At 31.4% G+C, this 13550-nt stretch overlaps 1 pseudogene; it reads right to left on the bottom strand.

Moving 5' to 3' along the window:
* Positions 1 to 12675: 12675 nt before the first annotated feature.
* On the bottom strand, positions 12676 to 12809 carry LOC145288413 (U2 spliceosomal RNA; annotated as a pseudogene).
* Positions 12810 to 13550: the final 741 nt, after the last annotated feature.

The following is a 13550-nucleotide window of genomic DNA, read 5'->3' as shown; positions in this document are numbered from 1 at the left end:
GTCTGTGAGTTTGTATGTTTGTATGTAACGCTAAAACTTTTGAAAGACACAACCAGACTTGATAAATTTGGTATCATATCGAAGCCCCGTGTCCCGGATGACAAATATCGAAATTTCACGTCAAACGGACGAGGAGAAAGGGGTAAACGTATCAGTTATCTCCAAGGGGGTCCCAAAAAAAACTGTCATTGTAATGCTTTTTATTACGTAATTCTTGAATGATCCAATGTAATTAATACGTAAAAAAAAAAAAGCTTAGTCATGTCACGTGACGTGACGTCAACGTCCACTAATGGCGAACAATTGTTAATAAAAAAATCTTTCTCCGATACTTTTGCATTTTTCTCTTCGGCTCAGTTATATCTTTTTTTTTACTTATTGCCAATGTTTCCATCGTTATTACCTGGTTAAAAATATTATTTATACAAGAGTTTTAACGAAAAATGTCAGGAAAAAATGTACGGGAATAAAAAAATTCACCTTTCAATATATTAGACGATTATCGTAATATTTATGTAATGTAAAATAATTAGCCATTTTGTATATTACCACGTGACCTCATACCTCTTAAGCTGGAAGGGGGGGGGGAGTAAAACCAACACCGTCTCTCTCTCACACACTTACTCTCTCTCTCTCTCACTTTCTCTATCACCCTCTTTCTATTTTTCTATTCGTTTAAAAACGCTTAGTCATGTCACGTGACGTGACGTCACGGTTTGGTTACTATGGAAACACTTACTTTTTGTGCTGCTTCGAAAAGGAACAAAATTCAACATACACCGCTTCCTCTTCCCTCCCTCCCTCCCTCTCTCTCTCTCTCTCTCTCACACACACACACACACTTTCTTCGGTGTGTTTTTGTTGTTACGTACGTATTTTTTTATATTTTTATCTCTGTAATTTTTATTATATTTAATAGCATTTTCTTTTTTTTTTTTTCATGGGAAATTATTTTTCTATTCGTTTTAAGAAAATGCTATTAAAAAATAAAAATGCGATAAATTCTGGCAACAGTTATTTATTTATGCTATTCGCAGCCGGCCGGAAGAAACGCGCATAGACATTTTGTAAACATTGTTTTTAAAAAATAAAAAATAATACTTCTATTATGTTTTAAACGACTGTAATAGTTTATTTTGGAAGTATAAAAAAAAGTCCATTAATTTGAACTTAAAGCGTGTTTGAATAAAACTTATATAAAAAAAAACCGTCACTTCCGGCAAATGGCTATGTAAACAACTGGTGGCATTTTTCGAATACATCGGTAAACACTGTATGTTTTTCGAGCTGAATAAATATGTTACATTGAATAAAAACACAAAAAATATATCCAGTTGGATAGAAAAGTAACTTATCTTGCCTTTCCTAACATTTATTTGTTATATATTTGTCTTTTGACCGTCCACTAATGGCGAGTTTTTTTTTTTTTTTAAATAAAACTAATTTTAAAATTTCGATGTTAGAAAAACAGTCCATCACATGTCAATATAAAAATTCTCTTTTTGTTTGATAAAAAGAATAAACAGTTAATAGATACAACAAAAAAGTCCATTAAGTTCAACAAACTAAACTCTTTTATTTATAATAAAACTCTTCGACAGTTTAAATGCTTTCAAAATCCTATGTAAGTATATCGTTTTTACTGTACACAGATTCGAAAAAGTTGTCATCAAACAAATATATGAATATGACAGAGTTGAATAAATATGTTACATTGATTAAAAACACTTCTTATTAGCATTTTCGTTTTATATGACAACGTTAATGTTCATGAATCTCTCTTTTAATCATTTTTATCGACTATCAGCCAAATAACCGGGGTCTAAAATTTGGGAAATTATTTTTCTATATTTTTCTATTCATTTAAAGAATATGCTATTAAAAAAGAAAAAGTCGATAAAAGTTAGACATAAACAGTAAAAAAATAGAAGATATTATTATTAAATAACAATAATTATTAAAAATAAATATTAACATTTACAATAATAAAATGAGTTAGTATTAAAAATAATTATTAAAATAAAAATGAGTTTATTATTAAAAATACATATTAATATTCAAAGAAAATTGTTTTTATTATTAAAAATAAATATTAATATTTAAAGTAGAATAAAATGTGTTTATTATTATAAATAAATATTAATATTTAAAATAATATGTGTTTATTATTAAAAATAAATATTAATATTTAAAATAATATAATGTGTTTATTATTACAAATAAATATTAATATTAAAATAAAATGTGTTTATTATTAAAAATAAATATTAAGGAAGGTCAACAGGTGGAGGAAAAATAGTCAATGCAGGTCATACCACCTGACCAGCTAAAATCGCCTTTTTATATAAGGCAGACAGTCAGACTATTTGCCTTGAGGGCGGGCTAAGCCCTCCTACCCCCCCCCACCCCAAAGCTGAGAGCTGGGGAAACTTCTCTCAGAAGGGGTATGGGAGGACAGGGAGACCTTCCCTCTTTCAACTAAGAGATAGATATCCTTTTGTATGGTTGATTGACCCCCCCCCTGTCGGTTCTGCTTACTCCATTCCGAAAGAGATCAACCTTACACAAAAAAAAAAAAAATATGGGGACAGGGAAGCCTTCCCGGGCCCCCTTTCTGGGAGGAGAAGTTCCCCGGCTCCTACCTTTTTGGGAGTGCTCAGCCCGTCCTCCAGTCAACCACAATATTTGAAGAATAAAGATATTTTTGTTTTTGTGTTTTAGGTGGTGAAGGTGATCTGGGGAGTGTTTTTTTTTTTCACAAAAAAGGTACTTTTTACGAATGGGTATCCAAGAAAATTACAGTATTTTGTCAGAAATTAAGATTTTCATTGACCACTCTCAATACTATCAGAAATGAACAAAGTTAATTAAACAGTCTACACAATATAAACTAACTGTTTTGTTGGCTTTTTATTCTAACTCCAAACTAACCCATAACTACATTTTTCTTTTATTTTGCAAATTTGATTTCCTTTAGTTTATATTGTGTAGCTGAATCAGAAATTGATTTATCTTTTGTCATTTGTAGTTAACATGCTATCAGCGCAATTACTACAGTGTAATCACACATGATCTACCAAAATAAAAACACTTCAGATAAAGTCTTAAATAGAATTCAGTTCCTTACATGACATCTGATGAAGTCAGTACAAACGTTACAAACTAATACTTGAAAAACAATTTGACATTTACTGTACTACAATATCACATTTGTATAGAAGTAGAAATCTGGATACCTATTCTGATACCTAATAAAAGAAAGGACACTCTTTGGGGCGGATTTTGATGATAACAAGTCACTAATTAGAAATTATAATAAACATTGAAATAATTTAAGAATTTTACCAAAATAAAATTACTTGGTAATCACCCAATTTCTGCCACAAAATTTTATTTGGCAAAACTCATAAGCATAAAATATATATTTTCTAATTTCATCTTTTTTTTTTTACATAATCTGGTTTGATGTTTTCCTAAATATTCAAATCACTATATTTTGCTGCTTAATATTAAATACAGCAAATGAGTTACTTTTTATGCATCAAACAATTACATTTTCTCATTCATCCAAACTAATCACTGAACATCAATTTCATATTGTCTTCACTAAAATATTACTGTGCTTGATGTCATCAAGTAGAGCGGATCATTTTTTTTTACATTTGTTTACACATTTTTTACAAATGTTTTTGAGAGTCCATACAAAGTTATAAGTGTTCAACATTTTTTTTCATTTGAATATATTTTGTCTAAGATTCTTAGCCTATGTCATTGCATACCAATTTGTTTCTTGAAAGTTAAGTTCACTGTAAAAACATCTGATACACCAAAATCCCTGATACCTGTTTCTTATAAGCGCCAAATAACTATCACTATTTCGATTTGTGTTTCATGAGAACAATTCAATATTGATACATTATAAGAAACATTTCCAGTGCTTTTCTCTTTTTAGCAATAGTTGGTTGATAATTAGAGGACACAACTAACCCTATACTATGCTTTACTTTGTTTTGTATATATATTTTGTATTGTGTGAAATTAACAAAGATTCATATGCAGGAATCTGTTGATACATTCCAAGAATCCCAATGCGACCAACAAACTTGAAAGACTACAATTTCTTTTTACTATGACCAATAAGAAAGCTCAAGGACTAAGTTGTTGGACTCATCCTGATCACCATTTTAAATTATTGTTAACAGTAAGTTTAACATTTTAAGTACAGAATAATATTCCTTTTGATATTTATAAATTACTATTTTCTGTGACAGATGTTACTTTTTCAATATTGATTGTACCCTCTTTTGTGTTTTTAAATTTTGCATACAATAATATTAAGCACACCATACCAAGACCACTATTTGAGCATCTAATAAACTGCCTACCAAGACCAATGTTTTCAAGTGACAATGGAGAGTATTCATGTTATGTTTCACATTTTTATGTTTTGAAATATTTTGCTGCTTAATATCAAATTCAGCAGATGTTTACTTTGTTTTGTCTATATACTTTATATTAGGTAGAATAAACAAAACTTAATTTCGCTACCATCATTATTTGTAGTGACATGCACTGTTAACATAAATAAAATCACTGGTGACAATCCCTGATACCTGTTTCGTATAAGCACCAAATAACTATGATAATGTGTTATTGTTGATACATTATAATAAACATTTCCATTGACTGGTCGTTTGCTTAGCTTAGGTTTACATCATTTTTTCACAATGTTTCTCTACTTGCTTTCAGCATGAGAGCAGATCATATTCTGCACATGTTTCATGCATATCACAAAAACTTATAATATTTGATCAACATTTGACTAACAATTTTACAAAAAAGACCTACCACCTTAAGGGGGGTAAAGGTAAGGCTCCCCACATAACCATAAAAGAAAGCCGCCCCCCCCCATACAGTGGGAAAGAGCTCCCTTCCCATTCTGGGGCAGAGAAGGGGCAAGGAAAACTCTTAAACATAAATGGTCAACGGAGGGTATACACCCTGGGAAACTAAAAGTCTATATGGAATCTGCATAAATTAAAATATCCTGTTTAAGCGTATTGTATGACAGGGAGGGAAGGTCAACAGGTGGAAGAAAAATGGTCTACGCAGAGCATACCGCCTGACAAGCTAAAATCGCCTTTTTATATACGGCAGACAATCAGACTCTGATTGCTTGGACGGCGGGCTGAGCAATGAATGTGGAAGCCGGGGAACTTCTCTCAGAAGGAGGATGGGAGGCCCAGGGAGCCTTCGCTCTCCTCCTAAGAGAGGGATATCCTCTTACTCCCTTTGGAAAGAGATCAACCTTACACAAAACAAAAAATATGGGAAGAGAAGCCTTCCCAGGCCCCCCTCCCCCTTCTGGGAGGAGAAGTTCCCTGGCTCCAACGTTTTTTTTTGGGGGGGGGGGCCTAAGCCTGTCCTCCAGGCAACCAAATGAAAAAGAAATTTACCCATCCCACCTTTGTAGGAAGTGTGCTCAGCCCACCTTCTGAGCCACTGTGAAAGTTTCCTTCCACCAAAAGGGAAGGGAACGAGGAAGGAAAAGTCTCTGAGAATCTTCATGCAATTTCTTTGACAAAGAAACTGTTTTCACTTGATTCCACACAAAATTTTTATTGCTTTTTCATCTATTGTCTTATATTAGGATTTCTTTATGCATGTTATTTTATTTAAGAGTACTAAATAGCTTTTCAGTTTCTTGAGACTCTTTCAACTGTCTGGATTCTGCAGCAACGTTGTGGAGTGATATGTAAAACATAAATTGGTACTTTATAACAATAGGTATGTAGAATTCTAACTCGCCAGTGTTGATCGTTTCAATTATTTACAAATTCACCAGGTCCTGGATATGACCATAAACTGTATCCAAACATGGGGCTTTGTGAAGTGTGAAGCCACCATTTAATTGCTATTGCTACCAGGTCCACTCTGATCTGGAGTAGTAGTACCTGTTAGGGTCCCAATTATGAGTTAAATAGAAACCAACATTAAATAAACAAATATATTCTAGGAAAAAAAAATGTCACTAGATTGGGCATGATATAGTGTTGATATGTCATAAAACAAAATGAACCAACAAATTCACCAATCGACACAATATCAACAAATGTATCTTTCTTTTCCTTATTCTGTGCTTATTTCTTGGTACTAAGCTTATCATTAACTAACCCTGACATTTCTTTTACTTTGTTTTGTGTATATATTTTATTTTGTGTAGAATAACCAAAAAGACATTTAGCTACCACATTTGCAGCGAAATGTTAGCATACATAAAATCACTGGTGACAACCCATGATGTTTTTTCTTATGAACACGAAATAACCAACACGCTTTCCATTGGTTTTTCATGATAACAATTTAATATTGATAAATTATAATAAACATGTCCATTACTTTTCTTTTTTTATCAATAAATATACTTGGTTGATAATTAGAGAACACAATGTTTATTGTTATAAAACTTGTGATCTATAACATCCAATTCTAAAAATTAAACTTTCCTTTCTCAATTGAAACAAACAACATACCCCACACTATGTTCCTAAAAATGAGGATTTTACTATTGCGTTTACATAATTTTTTAGCTATGTTTCTCTTACTTTCAGCATGAGATCATTTTCTACACGTGTTTCATGCATACCACACAAACATTTTACCTCTGACATTTTTAATTTTTTTCCAATTTCCTTTCACCATGAACATTATCATTAGTACAGTTTTCATTTAAAATGAAGCTGTACATGGTTACTATTACTTGGAAAGCAGATCTAAAAAAAAAAAAAAAATATCTGTTTTCACTTTGAAAATTTACGATTTATAGATCTCGCATTTGGCCCTTCTTCACCTTTTATCTTACATTTGTAAATATTGTATATATAAACTTTTTTCTTATTTCTCCAATGTTATTTCATTCATGCAATTTCATAATCCACCAACATTGTATAAGATTCAATTCCATTTGACACTTGAAAACAACTTTTTATATAGTAAACAGCATTTATTTCTTTTCAGACATATTCTTATTTTATTTTATTTCCAGTACTATGTTTTATTTCATTTTGTGGACACTCATTTAACTCTCTGGGATGCTGCAGGGAACATGTAGAGTGATATATCAAACAAGAAGTGGTACTTTATGACAATAGGTATCTAGGATTTACACATACCAGTGTTGATAGTTTGAAATATTTACAGACTAACATTTTACACAATATAAACACATGTACCTTTTTTTTCTTTTCCTTTGCTTATTTCTCGAACCTAAACTTATCATTAACTAACCCGTAACTTTGTTTACTTTGTTTTGCGTATATATTTTATATTGGGTAGAATTAACAAAACTTAATTTCGCTACCATCATTATTTTTAGTGACATGCACTGTTAACATCAATAAAATCACTGGTGACAATACTTGATACCTGTTTCGTATAAGCACCAAATAACTATCACTATTTCGATTTGCTTTTTCATGATAATATGTTCATCTTGATACATTATAATAAACATTTCCATTCACTGGTCGTTTGCTTAGCTTAGCTTTACATCATTTTTTCACAATGTTTCTCTACTTGCTTTCAGCATGAGAGCAGATCATATTCTAAACGTTTCATGCATATCACACAAACTTATAATATTTGATCAACATTTGACTAACAATTTTTTGCCAATTTCCTTCAACATTCTCATTACCATTACTACAGTTTACATTTTGTCGTTAAAATGAAGCTGTACATGTTTCCTATTACTTGGAAACCAGATTTGTAAAAATCCCATTTTTTTTTTCACTCTGAGAATTTTCATTATATTTCTTTGACAAACGATTTATTTTCAATGAACTTCAGCACATGATTGTTACTGCTTTTTCCCCTTTTGTCTTATATTTGTTTTTCTTCATGCCAAATATTTTATATATCAATTTTTTGCTAATTTCTTAAATTTTATTTCTTTAATTCTTAGTCCACCAATATAGTATAAGTTTCAATTGCATTGAACGCAATGTTTTAGATAGTAAACATCAGCATATTTCACTTTTCAAGCACTTTTTCATTTTATTTCAAATACTATGTTTTATTTCATTTTGTTGACACTCATTTACCCCTCTGGGGTGCTACAAGGAACATGTAGATTGATATACCAAACATGAATTGGTGCTTTATAACAATAGGTATCTATAATTTTGCTTAATTCTCTAACCTAAACTTATCATTAACTAATCGTAAATTATGTTTTAGTTTTGTGTATATATTTTATATTGTGAAGAATAAACAAAAATTCATTTCACCACCACATTTGCACTGTTAGCATACACAAATATCACTGGTTACAATCATTGGTAGCTGTTTTTTAAAAACACCAAATAACATTCACGCTTTCTATTGGTTTTTCATTAAAAAAATGGATTTTTTTATTCCACCAATATTGTATAAGGCTCAATTCCATTGAACACAGTGTTTTATATAGTAAACATCAGCATTTGTTTCTATTTTATTTCAAATACTGTTTCATTTCACTTTCTCGATAATCATTTACATCTTTGGGGTGCAACAGGGAACATGTAGAGTGATATATCAAACATGAATTGGAACTTTATAACAATAGGTATCTAGAATTTCCACATACCAGTGTGGATAGTTTTAAATATTTACAAACTTACAATTTACACACTATAAACAAATGTATCTTTTTTTCTTTTCTTTGCTTATTTCTCGAACCTAAACTTATCATTAACTAAACCTAAACTTTGTTTACTGCATTTTGTGTATATATTTTATAATGGGTGAAATAAACAAAACTTAATTTGGCTAATATCATTTGTAGTGGCATGCACTATTGACATATATAAAATCACAGGTGACAATCCTTGATTCCAGTTTCGTATAAGCACAAAATATCTATCATTATTTCGATTTGTTGTTCATGATAAAAATTTAATATTGATACATTGTAATAAACATTTCCATTGCTTTTATCTTTTTATCAATACATATACTTGGTTGATAATTAGAGGACACAACTAACCCTATACTATGCTTTACTTTGTTTTGTATATATATTTTGTATTGTGTGGAATTAACAAAGATTCATATGCAGGAATCTGTTGATACATTCCAAGAATCCCAATGCGACCAACAAACTTGAAAGACTACAATTTCTTTTTACTATGACCAATAAGAAAGCTCAAGGACTAAGTTGTTGGACTCATCCTGATCACCATTTTAAATTATTGTGAACAGTAAGTTTAACATTTTAAGTACAGAATAATATTTCTTTTGACATTTATAAATTACTATTTTCTGTGACAGATGTTACTTTTTCAATATTGATTGTACCCTCTTTTGTGTTTTTAAATTTTGCATACAATAATATTAAGCACACCATACCAAGACCACAATTTCAGTATCTAATAAACTTCCTACCAAGGTCAATGTTTTCAAGTGACAACGGAGAGTATTCATGTTATGTTTCACATTTTTATGTTTTGAAATATTTTGCTGCTTAATATCAAATTCAGCAGATGAGTTCTTTCTTATGCATCAAACAATTACATTTTCTGATATTCATTCAAACTAATTATTGAAAATCAATTTCATATTTTCTTTACTAAAATATTACTATGCTTGATTTCATCAAGTGGTGCGAATCTGTTTTTTACACTAACAATGTGCACATTTTTTGAAGAATAAAGTTTTTTTTTTTTAAGGTGGTGAAGGTGATCCGGGGAGTGTTTTTTTATTTTTTTTTCCAAAAAAGGTACTTTTTACGAATGGGTATCCAAGAAACATTCAGTATTTTGTCGGAAATTAAGATTTTCATTGACGACTCTCAATACTATCAGAAATGACCAATCTACACAATACAAACTAACTGTTTTGTTGGCTTTTTATTCTAACTCCAAACTAACCCATAACTACATTTTTCTTTTATTTTGCAAATTTGATTTCCTTTAGTTTATATTGTGTAGCTGAATCAGAAATTGATTTAACTTTTGTCATTTGTAATTAACATGCTTTCAGCGCAATTACTACAGTGTAATCACACATGATATACCAAAATAAAAACACTTCAGATAAAGTCTTATTACATAGAATTCAGTTTCTTACATGACATCTGATGAAGTCAGTACAAACGTTACAAACTAATACTTGAAAAACAATTTGACATTTACTGTACTACAATATCATATTTGTATAGAAGTAGAAATCTGGATACCTATTCTGATACCTAATAAAAGAAAGGACACTCTTTGGGGCGGATTTTGATGATAACAAGTCACTAATAAGAAATTATAATAAACATTGAAATAATTTAAGAATTTTACCAAAATAAAATTGCATGGTAATCACCCAATTTCTGCCACAAAATTTTGATTGGCAAAACTCATAAACAGAAAATATATATTTTCTAATTTCATCTTTTTTTTTTACATAATCTGATTTGATGTTTTCCTAAATATTCAAATCACTATTTTTTTGCTGCTTAATATCAAATACAGCAAATGAGTTATTTTTTATGCATCAAACAATTACATTTTCTCATTCATCCAAACTAATCACTGAACATCAATTTCATATTTTCTTCACTAAAATATTACTGTGCTTGATGTCATCAAGTAGAGCGGATCATTTTTTTTTCATTTGTTCACACATTTTTCCAATTTATATATATTTTGTCTAAGATTCCTAGCCTATGTCATTGCATACCAATCTGTTTATTAAAAGTTAAGGTTCACTGTAAACACATACGTTACACCAAAATAAAAACGCTTCAGATAATGTCTTGATATTCAATTAAGTTTCTCACATGACATCTTATGAAGTTAGTAGAAATGTTACAGACTTTTGAATCTCAAACACTTTCAATACTGTGCACTGATATTTTCTTTTTTGGAATATAAGCACATTCATGATTTTTTTTACAAACGCCAACAAATGTCACATTTTGTAGCAATGTACTGAAACAATTATAAAAATAGGTATCTAGGAAAAGGCCACTACATATGTTATAAATTCCAAATTTCCACAACCTGGCAAATACTGGTACACGCTAGCAAATTTAGATTTGCAATTACAGAATATGATTCTAATTTTTTCCTTTGCTCTTTATTCTAACACTACACTAAGTTTACTGTGTTATTTCGCTACAGTTGATATTGTGTAGAACAATAAGAAAATCATAGTGAACAATGCATTCAACAAAATTTCACACACATTTCTAGATACCTATATCTAATAAGTTCAAAAGAAAGGACACACTTAGGGAGGTATTTTGGTGGTCAAGTCACTAAATAGAGATTAGCTGGTTTCCCGGCATAGCCCAGGATGTAATAAAGATTGACTGAAATACATGTTCTAGCTGGTTTCTAGGCGTTGCCAGGGATGTAATATAGACACATTATGTTGTATATTACCTGTTCTCTTCTCCCTAAGGTAAAACAATTTCATATACATGCTGTAAATTACCTACGCTAGGGATAAAACATGAACAATACCAGTCCTAGGGTAGATAAAACAAATAATACATAGAGATGAAAGATTCCTCTCCCCTAAGAATCAAACATATATTCAATATCTGTTTTTGTTTTTTCATTGTTTATACGGTCCCGAGCAACGCCGGGTAGCCCTGCTAGTCTTCTATATATATAAAAGGCAAAAATCGGTGTGTATGTATGTATGTATGTATGTTTGTTTGTAACGCTAAAACTTTTGAAAGACGGAACCAGAGTTGACAAATTTGGTATCATATTGCACCTTGATCACCCGGATGACAAATATCGAAATTTCACGTCAAACGGACCAGTAGAAAGGGGTCAACTGATCGTTTTTCTCCTAGGGGGGCCCCCCAAAAAACCTGTCATTTTAACGTTATTCAATACGTGTCACGTGACGTGACGTCAGCTCAAACTTTTGACAGACACAACCAAAGTTGACAAATTATGTATCATATTGAACCTTGATCACCCGCATGACAAATATCGAAATTCCACACCAAACGGACCATTAAAAGGGGGTGAACTGATCATTTCTCTCCTAGGGGGGCCCCCAAAAAAACCTGTCATTTTAATGTTATTTTAATGTTAATATTACATAATCCAAAAACGCTTAGTCATGTCACGTGACGTGACGTCAACATCCAGTAATGGCGAACAAATGTAAACAAACACTTTGTTTTACCGATACTTTTGTAATTTCTCTTCTGCTTTGTTCTAGAGATTATTAAACTCCATGACAATGTCTCCAACGTATTTAACTGGTTAAAAATAGTATTTATACAAGAGTTTTAACGAAAAATATCAGGAAAAAATGTACAGGAATAAAAAAAAATTCAGCTTTCAAAATATTCGTCGATAAAAAAACCGATCTTTATATTTACGCTAGCCATTTTGTATATTACCACGTGACCTGCTATCTCTTAAACTGGAGGGGGGGGATCCACTTGAATCCAACAAAACCAGTAATTTTTTTTTTCTATTATATATACATCATTTTCTATAAAATTAAGTGTAGACTTTATAATTAAAACAAAAAATGTTATTCATACTAAAAAAAAAAAACGCTTAGTCATGTCACGTGACGTGACGTCAACATCCACTAATGGCGAACAATTGTACCTATTTACTATGCCTCCCCACGGGACAGAGTTAGACACCAGGGTCGTTTTTTAACGTGGAGAAAAGGTACAAAAATAAAAATTGTCTCAGTCGTGGAGGATTTCTCCTCCACCGAAAGAGAACAAGAAATAGAAGTGCAGCATCTGAAGAACAGATACTACACTTTGATCTTGACCAAAAGGCCAAGAATGCGAACAATTGTAAATAACAACTTTTTTCACAAAACCAACACCGTCTTTCTTTTTTTTTCTCTCTCTTTCTCTCTCTCACCCACTTACTCTTCCCTCTCTCTCACCCTCTTTCTCTTGACGTCACACCACTGTTAAACTGTGGGGGGGGAGGAACACATTCCCAGGCATTATCTCCTATAGATGCACATTTTATTAGAAATTCAGCTTTCAAAATATTAGACGATAATAAAAATATAAAACCAACACCCTCTTTCTCTTTTCTCTCTCTCTCACCAACTTACTCTTCTCTCTCTCTCACCCTCTTTCTCTTGACCTCCTACTACTGTTAAACTGTGTGTGTGGGGGGGGGGGAAGAGGCAGCTTGAAAACCAACAAAAACAGTGCACAGTTTCCCAAGCATTTGGGGTGGGAAGGGGGGGGAAGAAGCCGAGCGCACAGTTTCGTGTGAGAGAGAGAGAACAATTCTCAACCTATATACTCAACAAATTTTTTATCTACAGATTTGAAAGTTTGTATATAGGGTATTCAGACATATGGAAATATATCTAGCATAATCTATCTATTATATCTATAAAAGTGAAAATGTGTGTGTGTGTGAGGTAGCCAGAGAGAGAGAGAGAGAGAGAGAGAGAGAGACAACAATTCTCAACCTATATATTCAATACATTTTTTATCTACAGATTTGAAAATTTGTATATAGGGTATTCAGACATATGGAAATATATCTAGCATAATCTATCTATTA

Source organism: Euprymna scolopes, chromosome 11 (assembly GCF_053919585.1).
Source record: "Euprymna scolopes isolate OS-2025 chromosome 11, ASM5391958v1, whole genome shotgun sequence".
In the NCBI taxonomy this organism is placed as follows: Eukaryota; Metazoa; Mollusca; class Cephalopoda; order Sepiida; family Sepiolidae; genus Euprymna; species Euprymna scolopes.
This window is presented reverse-complemented; position numbering and strand designations above follow the sequence as displayed.